Source organism: Equus caballus, chromosome 25 (genome assembly GCF_041296265.1).
Source record: "Equus caballus isolate H_3958 breed thoroughbred chromosome 25, TB-T2T, whole genome shotgun sequence".
Classification (NCBI taxonomy): domain Eukaryota; kingdom Metazoa; phylum Chordata; class Mammalia; order Perissodactyla; family Equidae; genus Equus; species Equus caballus.
Genome location: NC_091708.1, coordinates 31,011,481 through 31,027,592, shown reverse-complemented (window position 1 = coordinate 31,027,592; position 16,112 = coordinate 31,011,481). Strand labels below are relative to the sequence as shown.

The following is a 16,112-nucleotide window of genomic DNA, read 5'->3' as shown; positions in this document are numbered from 1 at the left end:
CCATTAAATCTTTTTAACCTAAGCTAATTTGCATCTGGTTTCTGTTAACAGCAGAAAGTTCAAGCTGCTGCACAGAGGGAATTGAGGGGAATGGGAGAAACTCCTTAGTCCTGAATTTCCTCATTGCTTACATTCAGGGGGGAAAAAAAAGGTCATAATAATAGCACTGTTTCTCCAACTCTAAGATGTTGGTGGATGTCTTTACTGAAGCATGGCTAGGCATAATGTCACCATGTCCCAGCACCATTTCCAGATGTTACTCTTCTGAATAAACATTGTCAGCATCTTCTCTTTGTACAGCAGAAACGGAATGTTATTTTTCTTTTATCCCTCTTGCCATATTCCCCTGCGGAACCATTTCAATTTACTGAAGTAGAGAGGGACCCAGCCGTTTGCGTCTTCTGTTATGAATGTGGTGCTTGAAATGCCAGAGTCAATGACATGAAACGCAGGGCTTCATTACTCCTCAGCTCACCCAGACTCGGGCTTCCCAGGACCCAGTGATAGTTTGCTGCCAGAAAGATACATTTGAATTTCAATGTGTCAAGTCTCTCTTGCTGTGTTTTCCATGTTGCAGGCTGAAAATGGCTTTTAGAAATCTTTTGAACATCCCAGTGACTCAGCTTTCTACCTTCTACCAACGCCAAATTGGATATATTTTTTCCCAGGTTGTAATAAATGAAGGAAGAACATGAGTCTGCAATCACAAAATATCCAATAAATAAGAACCTTTCAACAAAACCACTCACACTTTAGATGAGGCCGCATGGAAAAGGTGAGGAGCAGAGCATTTGGCCTCTGAAGGCCAAGTCTGAGTTTCTGCTCCACCCTTTCCTAAGTAAGTAAATTTGGTGAAGCTTCCAAACCTTTTTCCAGCCTAAGTGTCCTCATAAAATGGGAATGATAACCATACTTCCCTCCCCAAAATTGTGATATATATATTTCATTAAATTGGGAGCTATTATTAATCACAACCATTTTGCAATGAAGAATTAGGACTAAGAAAGGGAAAATTTATTTATTCATTTGACAAGTATTTAAGATGAACCTTAGTAGTTTAAAAAAATGTGACATCTAGAGTCAAACTGCCTGGATTCAAATTCTTGTCCTACTCATTAATAACTATGTAACCCAGAGTTTAATTTCTTGGACTTCTGCTTTCTTTTCTATAAGAAGATCTACGTCATAGGGTTATTCTAGTGAAAATTTATGAGATTAAAACCATTAAGTTTTCAGGACTGTGGCCGGCTGTCACATGGTAAGCACCTAACAAATGTCAGTGTTATTACTGTTATTGATAATTGTTGCTGCTTAGTAGCTGCTACCCTTTGCGATGTCTCAGACATAGTGCTTAAGAAAAGACAATCGAATGTGGCTGCTTTGAGTTGAGGTTGTGAAATTGTGTTAAATGAACTGATTTTTCCACTCTCCAGCTCTGGGTCTTTGGGCAAATCACTTCACCTCACTATGCCTTAGTTTTCTCACTTCTAAAATTGGGATACTAATAACTCACAGTGTAATAGGGCAGATATGAAGACTATAAAAAAGTTATTCCACGTAAATCACTTAGTAGAACCCCCAGTATACAGTACATAACACTCTATTATTTTTACTATTATTATGATTATTACCAACAACGGCTTTTTTCAAGATCATATCGGAAATCAGAAGTGTAAATGGGGAGTTATTCATATTACTACATAAAAAGCTGTTGATCAACTAGGCTTCAAATTCATGTCTGACTCCAAAATCCACATTGTTGCCATTACACCATATTGTCTCTCTTTTTAAGAAGATGAACAGCAGAGCAAAGCCAAAGGCAATTTTAGATTTATTTTACTGGCATTTCAAACACATCAATGCAGGGTGCCATATCACTTTTGAAATGTATATATTTTTAAAAAGAAACAAAAAAATAGCTATAATAACCACCAACTGCTTGCAAAGTAAATTGTGCTAACCCTCTGCTCCCCATTTGCAAACATATTTGGATTACATCTGGAACAAAATCATTAGTGGCAGGAAGACAGATGTTCTTCAAAGTTCGGGTGTTCATGTAGACATCGAATATTGATGTTGATGTTATTTACTCATTTGATTCTTTACTCTTTTCCAAAAAGATGGATTTTGAGCTTTTACAAGATTTATTTCTTCTTTCTTTGGTTCCCAAGGTGACAAATCAAAGTTCACCCCAGGAACTTGCAAAGTATATCATAGTGGGAGAAATCCATCAGATGTGGAATAATATTAAAAACTAGTATTGTGCAACTGTCAATCAGCATAGAGTCTTTTCTCAGAAATAATTTAAGGATCTTCTTCAAACCAAAGCAGTATGGATACAACAACAAAAGAATAACACACACTGCTATTAATAGATTGACTAATACAGCAAATTTTACTTTATTTTAAATATAATTTATTAAAGTAAAATGAAAATTTAATTGGGTTCCTTTTAAAGACATATACTTAAGGGAGAGAATATGTACAATATAATAATCTATGATTAAAGAAAGCACATAATGTGCCATGGATGATACAAATAGGAAATTCGATGAGGGTGGGCATAGAAGAGTATGAAGCAATGTCCCTGAGCTTTATCTGTTTAGACTACTATAAAATCTCACATTTAATTAATGGAATACATTGGAATTTGTTTTACCCTGAGATAGTTAACCACTGAAAGTGAAAAAGTTTTTCTTGTCAACAGGAACATAATAGTTACGTTGTTTGCTAGAGCTCGTTTTTAGAATACCGTATTCATTTCTTTGTGGACACTAATCAGTGAACGTGTTCTTCATGTCTTCTTCACTTCTACAGAGAAGAAATGAATCTTAAGGCATATAGTAAAATGCTTTGGAAGACAGAGAGGAAAGAATATGGGTAATGGCCAGTAGAGTAGTTGTTATGTCCTGAATGTTTATGTCTCCCCAAAATCCATGTGTTGCAATCCTAACTCCCAATGTGATAAGATTAGGAGGTAGGGCTTTGGGGACATAAATAGAACCAAATTTACTTATTTAGGAAAGGGTGGAGCAGAAACTCAGACTTGGCCTTCAGAGGCCAAATGCTCTGCTCACCACCTTCTCCGTGTTTCACCTAAAGTGTGAATGGTTTTGTCGAAAGATTAGTATTTATTGGATATTTTGTGATTGCAGACTCATGTTCTTCCTTCATTTATTATAACCTGGAAAAAAATATATCCAATTTGGTGTTGGTAGAAGGTAGAAAACTGAGTCACTGGGATGTTCAAAAGATTTCTAAAAGCCATTTTCAGCCTGCAACATGGAAAGCACAACAAGAGGGACCTAGTGATTGGGAATAGTGCCCTTAAAAGAGAACTCTCTTGCTCTCTTTCTGCCACATGAAGGTACAGCTGGGAGACAACCGTCTGGAAACCAGGAAGAGGGCTTTCACCAGGCACTGAATCTGCCAGCCCTTGATCTTGGACTTCTCAGACTCTAGAACTGCAAAAACTAAATCTTTATTGCTTAAGCCACCAACTCTATGGTAGTGTATCATATGGTATATGCTATGCAATAGCAGCCCAAACTAAGGCAGAAGCCAAACCAAAGGAATTGTTTTCCATTGTGCATTACATGTTTTCCTTTGTACATTTTCTCGAGCTGTCACTCAATGTGGAGTGCATTTTCCACCCATTTCTGCATGTCTAATGTGTGCCAATCTTAAACTTCATACTTAAATTGCACTCTACCTGTAGAGCTTTCTCCAAATTTCCCATTTGAGTTAGAACTTCCTTCATCTTCGCTCTCAAAGCACTTTGTCTATTCCTATACTTTTGAGATTTAGTAAAGTGAATATGAATTTTTTGTTTCCATGCTTATCTTGCAAATCCATCTGTAACTTCCTCAAGAGAAAAGGCTGTGATTTATTCATCTTGCTCAACATGGCACACATCACATAGTAGATGTTCAAGAGAACCTCAATGAGAGAAAGAATACATGTTTTTTTTCTTTGTATTAAGCCTCTTACATCATCTAGCCCAGTACCTAACACATAGCAGGAGCTAAATGAATATTAGGTAAATATTGACCAAACAAAGTAGATTTCCATTGTTGCACAAACCTTATGGTTAGGATAAGACATTTTTCAATTTATCATGATTCAGTTCACAAAATTAGCCCTTTTGAAGTCTTTTCTGTCTTTGACCTTCTCACATCTCCTTCCAAGAGGCCTTTTGTTCCCCAGAAATATTTGTTATTCAGAGAAAATAATGCCTCAGGGTGACTAATTGTGTAATAAATGAGAAGAACCCAACATGGTCTTTCCACCCTCAATCTATTGCCAAGCATTTTTTTTCCTGTAGCCCATTGTGCTCAAAACACAAAATAATTGTATTAACCGGTGACTTTTGGGGGATGATATTTTTTTATTTAAAAGAAATGTTAATTTGCTGTTAAATCTCTTGTTGAAAGACTAATAGCTTAATGAACGCATTAAACATGTGCAAATTAGGTTTTTTTTGAATGCATTACTTAGTTTCAGATTGAAAGGGGGTGATACATCATCGTCATCTCTGTGGGAATTAATGAGGCATTAGGCCATCTCCTGTCATGGAGGCCAGACTTATGAATGATCTGCTGAATTGCACATGCAAACCTTGTCCTGTTCTCTCTTTCCACCCATTGCATACATCTTTTCTGGACCTCCTGCTTCTGCAGCCTGAGCTTTAGTACTTAAAATACAAATGTCAGTTCACCATCAGTTTGGAAGTGAAAAGCAGTCTATTGCAAGTGACAAATGTTGTTTACTGTTACTAGAAAAGAGGGTGGAACAATGAGTGCATATATTAACATCACAGGGGATGGGTTTGGTAGTCATTCAATTGCCATCTTGCCCTGTGAAGACGCATAACCTCTCTCCATTTCCCTCAATCACCCACTCACTCTCAGACATCTACATTAAAATAAAGAGCCCAAGGTAAAGCAAGCTATCTTAACTATAATAAGTGGCAAGGTGTTCTCAACTCAACAGCTTTTGTCACCAGCTCTCAATCTCTCCCCATCACAAGCACAGCTTTCTCTGCCTGCATTCTTTGATATATTTGCCTTATTCTGCGGTTCCCAAATCAGCAGTTCCAAACCTCCATGAAAAAGCAGCATTTAAAAGCCATCAGTGTAATTCCATGACATAAACTATCTCTTACTTGCATTTATTTTTATAATTAGCAGGTATGACATTTAATTCTGTTTCAAGAACCTTTGATAAATTTTCAGTGTAACTTGAGATAACTGAAGATGGCATGGCCTATTTAAAAACCAGGGGTGGAGATCACTAGTATGGATGTTAGATTAGCCATAGAAATAATATCTGTGCAGGACATGGAAACATTATAACAATGTTAACTAATATTTCTTTGTACTTTAAAATGCAATTGCTTAACTCTGTATGGTTTCTTTAAGAAGATATGTTCATACATATATACATATCCCACCCCACAGAACATAAAAATTTTCTCTATCTGCTCAGCTAGAGTTACAAAACTTCAGGATCTAATCTATGCCTCTCACTAGCCACCAAATCTGTTCATTGTCTTCCAAGACCATTTCTATTCATGATTCACACTTAATGCGTGTTGGCTCCTCTTTTATGACATAGTCCCCCATTCCAGCAATTCCCTCGCAGTCAACTTTGGGTAGTTCGCTTTCAGATTCAGTCCATTCTATTTAGCTATAGCGGTTCCTAAAAGCAGATTGGGACAAGTATGTTCACGTCCATTATCAAGGACATAGTTAATGGTAGGTTGAGGAATGTCATACTCTTCATCCAACTGATGGCTTTCTTTTCTTTTAATAGACACATACTTCATTAGTTAACATTGTTTGGTTGTAAGCAGCAGAAACTGACTCTGCCTAGTTCATTAGAATAAAAGGGGGCTAATAGATTAGAAGGGAAATGAGGTCGTTCACAAAATGGAGGAAGAGACTGGATAGTGAAGCCTTGGTGAAGCCGGGTACCTGAAGATTATTATAGATATTGACCCAATTTGCTGTTTTCCTGTTTAACTTGAGGGGTGACTCAGGGGTCTCGAGGATTTCTGAGCTTGTTTCCCAGAGGATTTGTGAGCTTGTTTTGCAGAAGAAAGAGAATGTCTTTGGGGAGGTTGCCATCACAAGAGGGCTGGCCCTCAGCAGCCCTTGAGGCCCAGAAGTCAGATTGCCCAGGGGCTTATTGGGAGTGACCCCTTTATTTCCCTGAAGCTCCTCCTGCCAAGTGCCTTAGCCCCATAAAACCCCCTGCTTTCTGTTCCTGGTGATCTAGGGAAGGAAGACAAATCCTCTACCCTCTGGGTCTTTCTGGCTGGGATACAAATTAAATTGACATGAGCCAGAATCACAGGAGAAAATCAAACAAAGCATTATAACATGTATGCATGGGAGACACTCAGGAAAACTGAGCAATTCAGCAAAATGGCCGAGTTGCCAGGTTAAATATCATCTTCAGGTAAAGACAAAGGAGGATGTTGGGGTTAGTGGTTTGGGACTTCAAAGGGGAGAAAGACAATTCACATGGAAATGAAAAAGTAAATGTTTGGTAGACAGAAATTTCATAAGAGTGGCCTTAGCAAGAACTCTCACAGTGTACCGATACCCAGAGTTATCTATGGTGATGGCCTGTCCTGGGGACAGGCCTTTTATCTTTAATTTCTTTTAGGCAGTTAGTGGGGAGGTCAAAGTTTCTTTCAGAGTCTTTTGTTCTGTCAAGGCAAAGAGACACATTTTGGGGTGGCCATTTTGATCCCCCACAGGGAGGTGTATTTGAGCTAACCCAAGCTCCCACTTACTCATTTTGGCCAATTTGAATAAATCTTTCTCCATTTCTAAGCACTGATGTCTCAGTGTTTGGCTTGCTGTGCATCAAGCATGCGAACATGAGATTAAGAGGCTTGGTATCATTAGGAGTTAGGAGTCAGGGCAGATCCCAAGACCTCAGCAATTGTAGCTCCTGGATCTTTTCTTAGGACACTGCCAATATTATGACTACATTTCTGAGATGCATAGAACTGTGGTCTTGAGAATCTGACTTGCATACAAGTCACTCCAGGACGTATATCTCCACCTTGATTAATAAGTTGTGGCCAAGGAGGTAGGATCACGCAGTAGAAACAAGATTCTGGGGGCTAGTCCCTCTGTATTGAGGACCTTGCCAGAGAAAAATATGAATAGGACAGTCTACTACATGCACTCCCATTCTGGAAGCATGTATGGAATGCTTCCTTTCAGTAGCCATACAAAATCCACACGTCAGCTACACCCCCCACTTCTCCCCACCCTCATGGCCACATTTTCTTCACCACTGCATTTAATGTATAAGAATAGCAGTGTCCAAAGGAAGGAAGTTTGGTTTCTTCTGGGATTGACATGAATTGATTTGACGTGAAAAGTCCAATTTCTTACTGTTATCCCACTCTCCGTAATTAATATAAAAAGAAAGAGAAATATTAACATGTATCAGATAACTTTCAAGATGTTGAGCAAGGTCTTTCAAATATAAGACTCTAAAGATCAAGGGATGATCCTTTCAGAGCCTCCTTTTAGAGTATCAGCTGTATTGGAGGCGATCAGAAAAATTTGCTTGGGCGGTGAATATTACTGCTTAAATGGTAACAATGACAATATCAAATATCGATCCTTTACTTCATTGATGTATTTTAATGCTTTTCCACCAATTATAAAAGTAATATATAGTCAATGGAGAAAAGTTAAGAGACTAAAATGTACAAAATATAAAAACATTTACTCATGACCCACTCTGTTCCCACATGGGCATTGCCACTAAGTTCTTCATACTTTGTGTACTGTCATGTAACCTTCATTGTTATTTTTATTATTATTTTCACCTAACGATATGTTGTGGACCCCATAAAATTATGTTCTTCTAAAACATTCGCTATTATTATGCATATATTGTATATTAATCATAAAGTAATTAGAATATACAAAGAAGCAAAAAGAAAAGTCACCAAGAATCCTACCACACAGTGATGGCTTCTTTAAAAACAATGTGCTATACATTCTTTCAGGTTTATTATAAAATGGCTTTAATGTTTGCAGATCATTCTACTGCATGAATGTATTTTAATCTACTTAATAATTCCCTTTAATTGAGTATTTAGCTTATTTTCAGTTTTCTTATCAATAACACCTCTGAAATTATCAGCTATATGCATATTCCATGTATATTCTTTTTCGAAGAAGTTTTTCCATTTGAATTCCTAAAAAGTGGAATTGTTTGTTAATGATACATGCATTTTTAAGTCACCTCTTGGTACACGTTTTCATATTTGTTTGCAAAGTTCCTTCAGATTTATTATATCATTTGATTCTCTCAATTGTGCTGTGAGGGAGCCAAGTGAGACATCATTATCCTCTTTCACAAGTGTGAAGACTGAGATTCAGAGAGTTTTGCCCAGATCATACGACCCTTAAGTGGCAAAGCCTGGCATCTATTACAGGTCCTTTGTCTCCAATTCATATTTAAACACAGATGTGCTGCTGACAGAGTAAAGATTCAGTTCTAATCCTAAAAGAAAAACATGTTATAATAAGATAGCTGTGTTTGCTGTCTACCTATCCTGGACCAGGCACTCTGTTAGATTATTTTAGATACATGAGCTCATATAATCCTCATAGCAAACTTGTGCAATTGGTTTTATTGTCTCCTTTACAGATTACAGGACAGAGGATTAGTGAGGTTAAGTGACCCCCTCAAAGACACAGAGCAAAGAGGTGGAGTGAGGATTCCAACTCTAATTATGAAATCTATGCTTTTCCCTATGCCCCATGCTGTTGTCCTTAATTACAAGATTCCTACCAAAATTGATTTTCTTCAGTTAAAGCCAATGTCTCAATGACCCCTGCTTTCACTAAGTTTGAGACAGAGAAGAGAGAGAGATGTGTGAGTGTGTAAAGAGTCAGTGATGGGGCCGGCCCGGTGGCCCAGTAGTTAAATGCACACGTTCTGCTTCAGCTGCCCGGGGTTCACAGGTTTGGATCCTGGGTGCGGACATGGCACCGTTTGGCCAAAGCCATGCTGTGGTAGGCATCCCACGTATAAAGTAGAAGAAGATGGGCATGGATGTTAGCTCAGGGCCAGTCTTCCTCAGCAAAAAGAAGAGGATTGGCAGTAGTTAGCTCAGGGCTGATCTTTCGCAAAAGAAAAAGAGTCAAGGAGAATTTGCTTTTAAGATCAGGCACAGAGTCAGCCAACGTTAAACAGGCAAGCTCTAAACTCACAAGATCCTCCAACTGTTTGCATCAGAGAGCAAGAGAAAAGGAAAGGGGAGCAAATGTATGGGCACAGGAAGTGTTGTGGTGGTAAATGTTTAACAACCAGCTTCCCACTGGGTATGTGTGGGAATGGGGGGGTTGTCATTTGTGGTGTTTACCAATCTCCCTGGTGAAAATACTCCCACACGAAGGCTGATTACAACCTACTGACTGAGTGTGTAACATCATGAAGGATGATTTTATTAAATTTTCATGATTGAAATTCTACTGGGTTTTAGAGGTCCAATTCTTGGAATATGATATTCATTACAATGAAAAATTAACAAACAATTCTTGAACATATGTACTTCATATCAGCAGGTATGCTAAATATTAGAAACACAAAGTGAAGTCAGACATGGTCCTGACCTAGAAAAAAAAGATTCTCATGCTAGTAGTGAGAATGGCATGTAAACAATTTAATGTGATATATGAGTAATAACAGAGGCATATCCTAAGAACGGTGATGATATATTAGCGTATTAAAGTGATCAGCTCCACTCCAGAAGGCCATCTGATTCTTCAGTACAATTTGCCTATAAATTTTGCCCCTTTTTGACATTACACAATCCAGAACAATCAAGAAAAATACTGTAAATAATTTGCATTGCATAAGTGATCTACATATTCAAAGATGTCTTATATCTTAAGGATGGCGTTCCCTGTCTCTCCACTTCTACCAAGAAACGTGCAACATAATGACATTCTCAGTGGCTCTTCTAACTGCATTAACTTTGTAGATGAAGATGGGAACTATTTTCAGAAACTTAAAAAAATTACCAAGGGAGGTACTTTCATCATTTATTCATATACAGGCTCTTTATTTTTTATTTATTAATGAAGTTTAGAAAATGGTTCTTGTAGATCATCAAGTGGCTTTCTTATAAAATAAAATATGACTAATCCAGGCACCAATGGTTCTGCTTCAACCTAGTGTTCACCTCTGGAATATACAGTTCTTCTTCTGGATCATAAAATACAATTACAAGTTGTATGCTTCTGGGTACCAAGCAACTAAGCAAAGGCAATTGATATAAGTTCAAAAAGCAAAGATAATTGTGCAGAGTCCTAACAATTTCATTTATTTGAAAATATCATTGAGTATATTTCTCATTCATTGAGGCTATTCCAAAAAAGGACTAAATAGTAATTTTATAGGAATGTTTTAGAGAAACTTCACGCATTGGGGTTTAAGGGGTGGGTTAAACTAGATCATTGTTTCTCAAAATATATTCTGGAAACTGGAAGAAAATTAAGAGCTGTGGTACAGAAAAAAAAAATACTATTCAAATAAATTTAGGAAACACCATATTCCATAACTCCCTCTTAAAGATTCACAATATATTTAAACGTTATAAAGAATCTGGAAAATTCTATAGTTAACAAACTAGTTTAACTTTGGTTCAATCAGGATTTTCCAAGTTGTTTACTTACAAGAAATTTTTAAAAACAGGGCACTATTTATTTATGACATATCTCTGCATCACACAAACACCAAATTTGGGTAGCTGTGGACTAGAATATTGGCTAATGTTTATTCTAACACTAACATTTTGTCTTTGTTAATTTCACGTATATTAAGACAATGGCTCAAACAATTTACAGTCACCTATAGCCAAAGAGTATCTGTTACAAAGGCTGGTCAGTGTCTCTCCCTCCTGTTTACTTACTTAGTCCAACTCATTGTTTAGATCTCCGTGCAACCACCACTTCTTCAGAGGAACAACCATTTTCAATTTTCAACCCATTGACCCTGTATAGCTCTTTCAAGATACTTAGCATTAATTCATGGCATTATCTGATTAATATGTTTCTTCCACTTGAAGCTGAAAATGCCATGAAGAAATAGTTTATTTTTTCCGAAACTTGCATTTGCCTTGGCTCGTATGATGTCTGCTGCATTATGGTTGCTTAGTAAATACCTGTCATATGTTTAAAGAATGACGATCCTCCTAGAAGTTTAAGCAGCCCTCCTCTCTGAATATATAAGTTCAATCTTGTGCAAAAGATTTTGTTAATGACTTAGATGAAGGCTTGACGACGTGTTTATCATTTTAGTAATTGGCACAAAAGTTTGAAAAGTGGGTACAGAATGATCAATGAGGGAATAAAACAAGTCTCATCAGGCTGAGTCAATGGACTGAATCCCTAAATCTGGCCTTTAATAGGGATAAATGGTAGGCCTGCAAAAATTTCCCCTGAACAATTACAGTACGGGAAAGATAGGGCTTAACAGCATGAGACTTTTTCCTGTAAAACAAAGCACACACACAAATTTCATTGATGCTTCAAAAGGAATCATGAATGAGATATTGATATTGCTGACACAAATGTTTCTTGACTTGGACTCCATTAAGAGGTATAACTCAAGATTTAGGAACACAGAGATACAGTATAATACTTTGGAGTTTAGGCTCTTGAGGTGACTTTCAAGCTTGGAATTTTAGTTCTGCCACTTAGCAGCTGCATAACTTTGGGGAAGTTACTCAATCTTTCTGTGCCTTGGTTTCCTCATCTGTAAAATGAGAACTTAGCTCAAGATTGCTGTGAAGATTGAAAGAGTTAGTAGAGTCAAGGTGCTAAAACAGTTAGTTCTCAATAAATCTTAGCGATTATTATTAGTCATAATAGTAAGACTAGTATTATTACTGTTCCAGTATTTCTGTTTTGAATTTTGCATAATTAGTTTCAATCAAAGGGAGCATGAGAAGGAAGTCTGGTATATCTGTCAGCAGTGTGCACTCTGAGGTCAGGTAGACCTGAACTCGAATCCCATATACACTCTTACTAGTTGTATTAGCTTACACAGGCTACTTAACCTGTCTCTGTCTCTACTTCCTTATCTACTCTGAGTAACTGAAAGAAGTAAATGAGTGTCACCTGAGAGTCACTCAGTTCAGTGTCCACAATAAGTGCCCAAATACACAGTCAGTGAGAATTTTGGAGGAGAATAACAAAATGGTTGACTAAGAGAAGCCAAGCAGGAAACCTAAGACAGGGCAGACTCAGGACAATGTGCTCAATTATTAAAAATATTTGAGGGGCTTAGAACTTGGGGTCCCATCAAATAGGTATAGGCTATAGGGAGACACATTTTAAGAACAATATAAAAACGAAAGAAAATTTGAGCAATCAGAGCTGTCCAAAAATGGGATGGGAGGCCTCAGAAGGTGGTAAGCTTTTCACTCTAGGGGTCTTTTAAAGTTACACTGCACAATAATGTGTAGGAGTTGAATTAAATATTTTCAAGCTCCCTCCAAACTTCTGTGGTTATAGTTCTTAACATCCCATTAAATAGCCACATAGGAATGTTCCTTTGGGCAGAGATGTGCTCTGACTCCACCTTAATGTGAGACGACAGAGGGGTGGGGAAAGGAAGTTGATTTTGTTACCTCAAAAACAAATCTCCATTTCACCATGTGTTCCTCATACACACCTGCACAGTAGAATTTCTGAACATCTCGACGTATGATGCAGATGTTCTGACTCATTAGTGGTTTGGGACATTGACACCGAATCATTGCCACATGAGTGCTGGATATTGCACTAATGCTATAGAGCGTCTTCCATTCTGAAAGCCTGCAAATCACATCAAAAGGCCACACTCAAAGCAAGAGAGGGCAGCTATGCTTAAAAACATTAAATTTCTCCTTAATTTGAAAGGGAGATTTCCGTGATATCCAGGCAAAGGCACGGAGGAAACCAAGAGAATAAAATGCAATGTCAGGCCAGAATTTGCCCTTCACACAGAGGGAAGGACTTAGCATTCAAGGAAAACAGAAATCAGTGGGTGGAAGCTGGCAGTGCTCTGCATATGAGTCGGTTGAATCACAATAATAAGCAAAATATAATAGCAACATTGATTGTTCTCTTAAAGTTTACTAGGCACCAGGCTAACCATTTTACCTGCATCGTCTTGTTCTTTCATCATGGATCATAAGATTTCTCATTGAGATGCATACGATTTTCAATATAATTTTCAAGACAAGGATACTGAGGGTTAGAGGGAGAACATAGACAAAAATCACCAAGCTCTAACATGGCACAGTCATGATTCAGTCACAACCGGCAGATTTCAAAGTCCATGTTTTCACTTTAAATCACATCACATCTTGCCCTCTCAAAGCACCTACCTACTCATGTTCATCCAGTTCCCTCTCAAATCCTTCTCTTCCCCATCAAAAACATTCTACATAACCTATTCTAAATTACTCTCTCCTCTCCAGAGCCTCCCCAAGCCCTGTGTATGTATATGTGCCACCAGTCTGGCATTTAGGTCTGCCGTGAGTTATAGTTAGTTGGGACGCTAGTTTCTTCAATAATTTCTGCTCCAACCAAATGACAGACAATTATATATTCTGTGTATCTCCTGCAGGCCAAGCACATAGAATTAGTACTAGTACACAGAACTAGTACTAAACATAGAGTAGAACATAGAAATTATACTGCTACTACTTATCATATATAAATAATCGTTAATAGTTCTTGAGGGATTACTATGTGTCAGATCCTATTCCAAGCACCTTTCTTGCACGAATTCACATAGCGTTACAAGAAACCAATGTGGTAGGAATAATTACCATATCCATTGCGCAGAACATTTAAGGACCTTACATACTTAATTACATGAACATGTCTTTTCTTATCCTTGCAAACACCATGATTTTAGTCTAAGTTTTGCTCACTTCTTGCCTTTTGCCTCTTCTAAACCATCATTTACAAGGCTCCTGTAGTTAGCTTACAAAAGCTGAGGTTGCATGAGCCCATTCCCCTGGTGGTCCCATATTCTGGAGGAAAGAGACCAAACCCCTTAGTTAATTAATCCAGCACTTCCTAATCTGGCCTCAGTCTTTCCTGCATCTGTATTTTCCTCTCTTCCTCATTTACCACATGCCCTGAATCGCCTGGAAAGTCCACATCTCTGAGCCAGTTCTAATTATGTTCCTCATCTTAAAATGTCCTTTCCTGACCCTGTCTGCTGAAAAAAAGTAAATATTCCATTGAAGCCTTGATCACACCCAAACCAAGGTACCATCATCTCTTGCTTGGATGATTGAAATAGTCCCTTGCCTGATGTTTCTGATTCTGTTCTTGATCCTGCCCTCCCCAAAGAGTCCCCGACAGCGGACCAAGGGAACTTGTTTAAAAGGAAGTCAAATCACGTCATGGCCCGGCTCAAACCCTGTGACTGGCTTTTCATCATACTCAGAATATTATCAAAACCCCTCACCTTGCTCTCTGAGATCTTACATGGTCTGGCTCCTGCCATGCATTTGACCTTCCCTTCCACACACCACTTCTTCCTTCACCTCAGCCATGCTGGCCTTCTTTCTGCATCAAGATCATGAGCTCACTTCTTGTTCAACTATCATTGCCTTGGCAATCAATCCCTGTGATATTGTGATTTACAAAAAGAAACATATACTTGGTCTTCATACTGTTTCTGGCACAGAACTCCTAAAACCCTTGGAATTTCTTAAATGAAGAGAGTGATAAAGGTGTCTTTCGGGAGCTGGCCTGGTGGCGCAGTGGTTAAGTTCACACGTTCCGCTTCTTGGTGGCCCAGGGTTCGCCGGTTCGGATACCCGGTGTGGACATGGCACTGCTTGGCATGCCACGCTGTGGTAGGTGTCCAACATATAAAGTAGAGGAAGATGGGCACGATGTTAGCTCAGGGCCAGGCTTCCTCAGCAAAAAGAGGAGGACTGGCAGTAGTTAGCTCAGGGCTAATCTTCCTCAAGAAAAAATAAAAAAAACCTTAAAAAAAAAAAAGGTGCCTTTTGTTGTGTTAATGAGGTGACTTGGACTTTTGGGAAGCACCTAAGCTCGGGGCTGGTTGCCAGCAGAATCAACCCTGTGATTAGAAGGTTAAAATGTCAGTCCCACCCCTCAATCTCCTGGAAGAAAAGAGGGGCTCAGTCACCAATGGCCAATGATTTAATCAATCATGTCAGTGATTTAATCAATGAAGCCTCCATAAAAGCTCAAACGGGTGAGGCCTCCACAACTCCCACTCTGTGGGTGGTTTGAGGTCGCTATCTGCCTCATAAGGCAAAATAGAGGGTTTATCTTCTGGGAAGACCAAGCCGTCTTCTCGTCTGAAAAATCCTCCTAGATAGTTGGCTTTGGCGTCTTCCAGGAAATAGGAGGGCAAGGATGGAGGCCTCATAAGTCTGAGCGTTCATTTGAGAGAGGACAGTGATAACCAGAAAGTCCAGAGTGGTGTGTTGCGTCTCCATAACTCATCACTGTTAACCCAGCCTGGGCTTCGTGTCAGTCATAGAAGTGGATTCCTTAATAATAAAACACTACAGTTTCCAAAAATAAAAATGCAAAAAGACCAAGTTTGGAGAGCTTCCACATTGGTGAATTCGTGGCAATTTGGGGAGAGTGGCATGCCTGGAGAGGGCAAGGAAGCTCCGCACCCTTCCAGACCTTGCTCTATGTATCTCTTCCATCTGGCTGTTCCTGTGTTTATCCTTTTAGAATACACCAGTAATCTAGTAAGTAACATGTTTCTTTGAATTCTGTGAGCCACTCTAGCAAATTTATTGAACCCAAGGGGGGGAACCTCTGATTTATAGCCAGTTGGTCAGAAGCACAAATGACAACTTGGACTTGTGACTGGCATCTGAAACCCAGGGGCGGTGTGGGTATGGGAACCTGCCATCTATAGCCAGTTCGATCTACACCCGGGTTTGTCAGAACCATAGGTGACAACCTGGGCTCGCAACTGAATTTGAAGGGGGAGGGGGCAGTCTTATAGGACTGACTCCTTAACCTGTGGAATCTGATGCTGTCTCTGGGTGGATAGGGTCAGAATTA

The 16,112-nt window shown here is 38.8% G+C and overlaps 1 long non-coding RNA gene across 5 annotated transcripts in view; it reads left to right on the top strand.

The window, feature by feature from the left end:
* Nucleotides 1–16,112, top strand: part of LOC138920816 (uncharacterized) — an 84,433-nt gene that overhangs the window by 66,985 nt on the left and 1,336 nt on the right. The gene's annotated exons all lie outside the window — the stretch shown is intronic.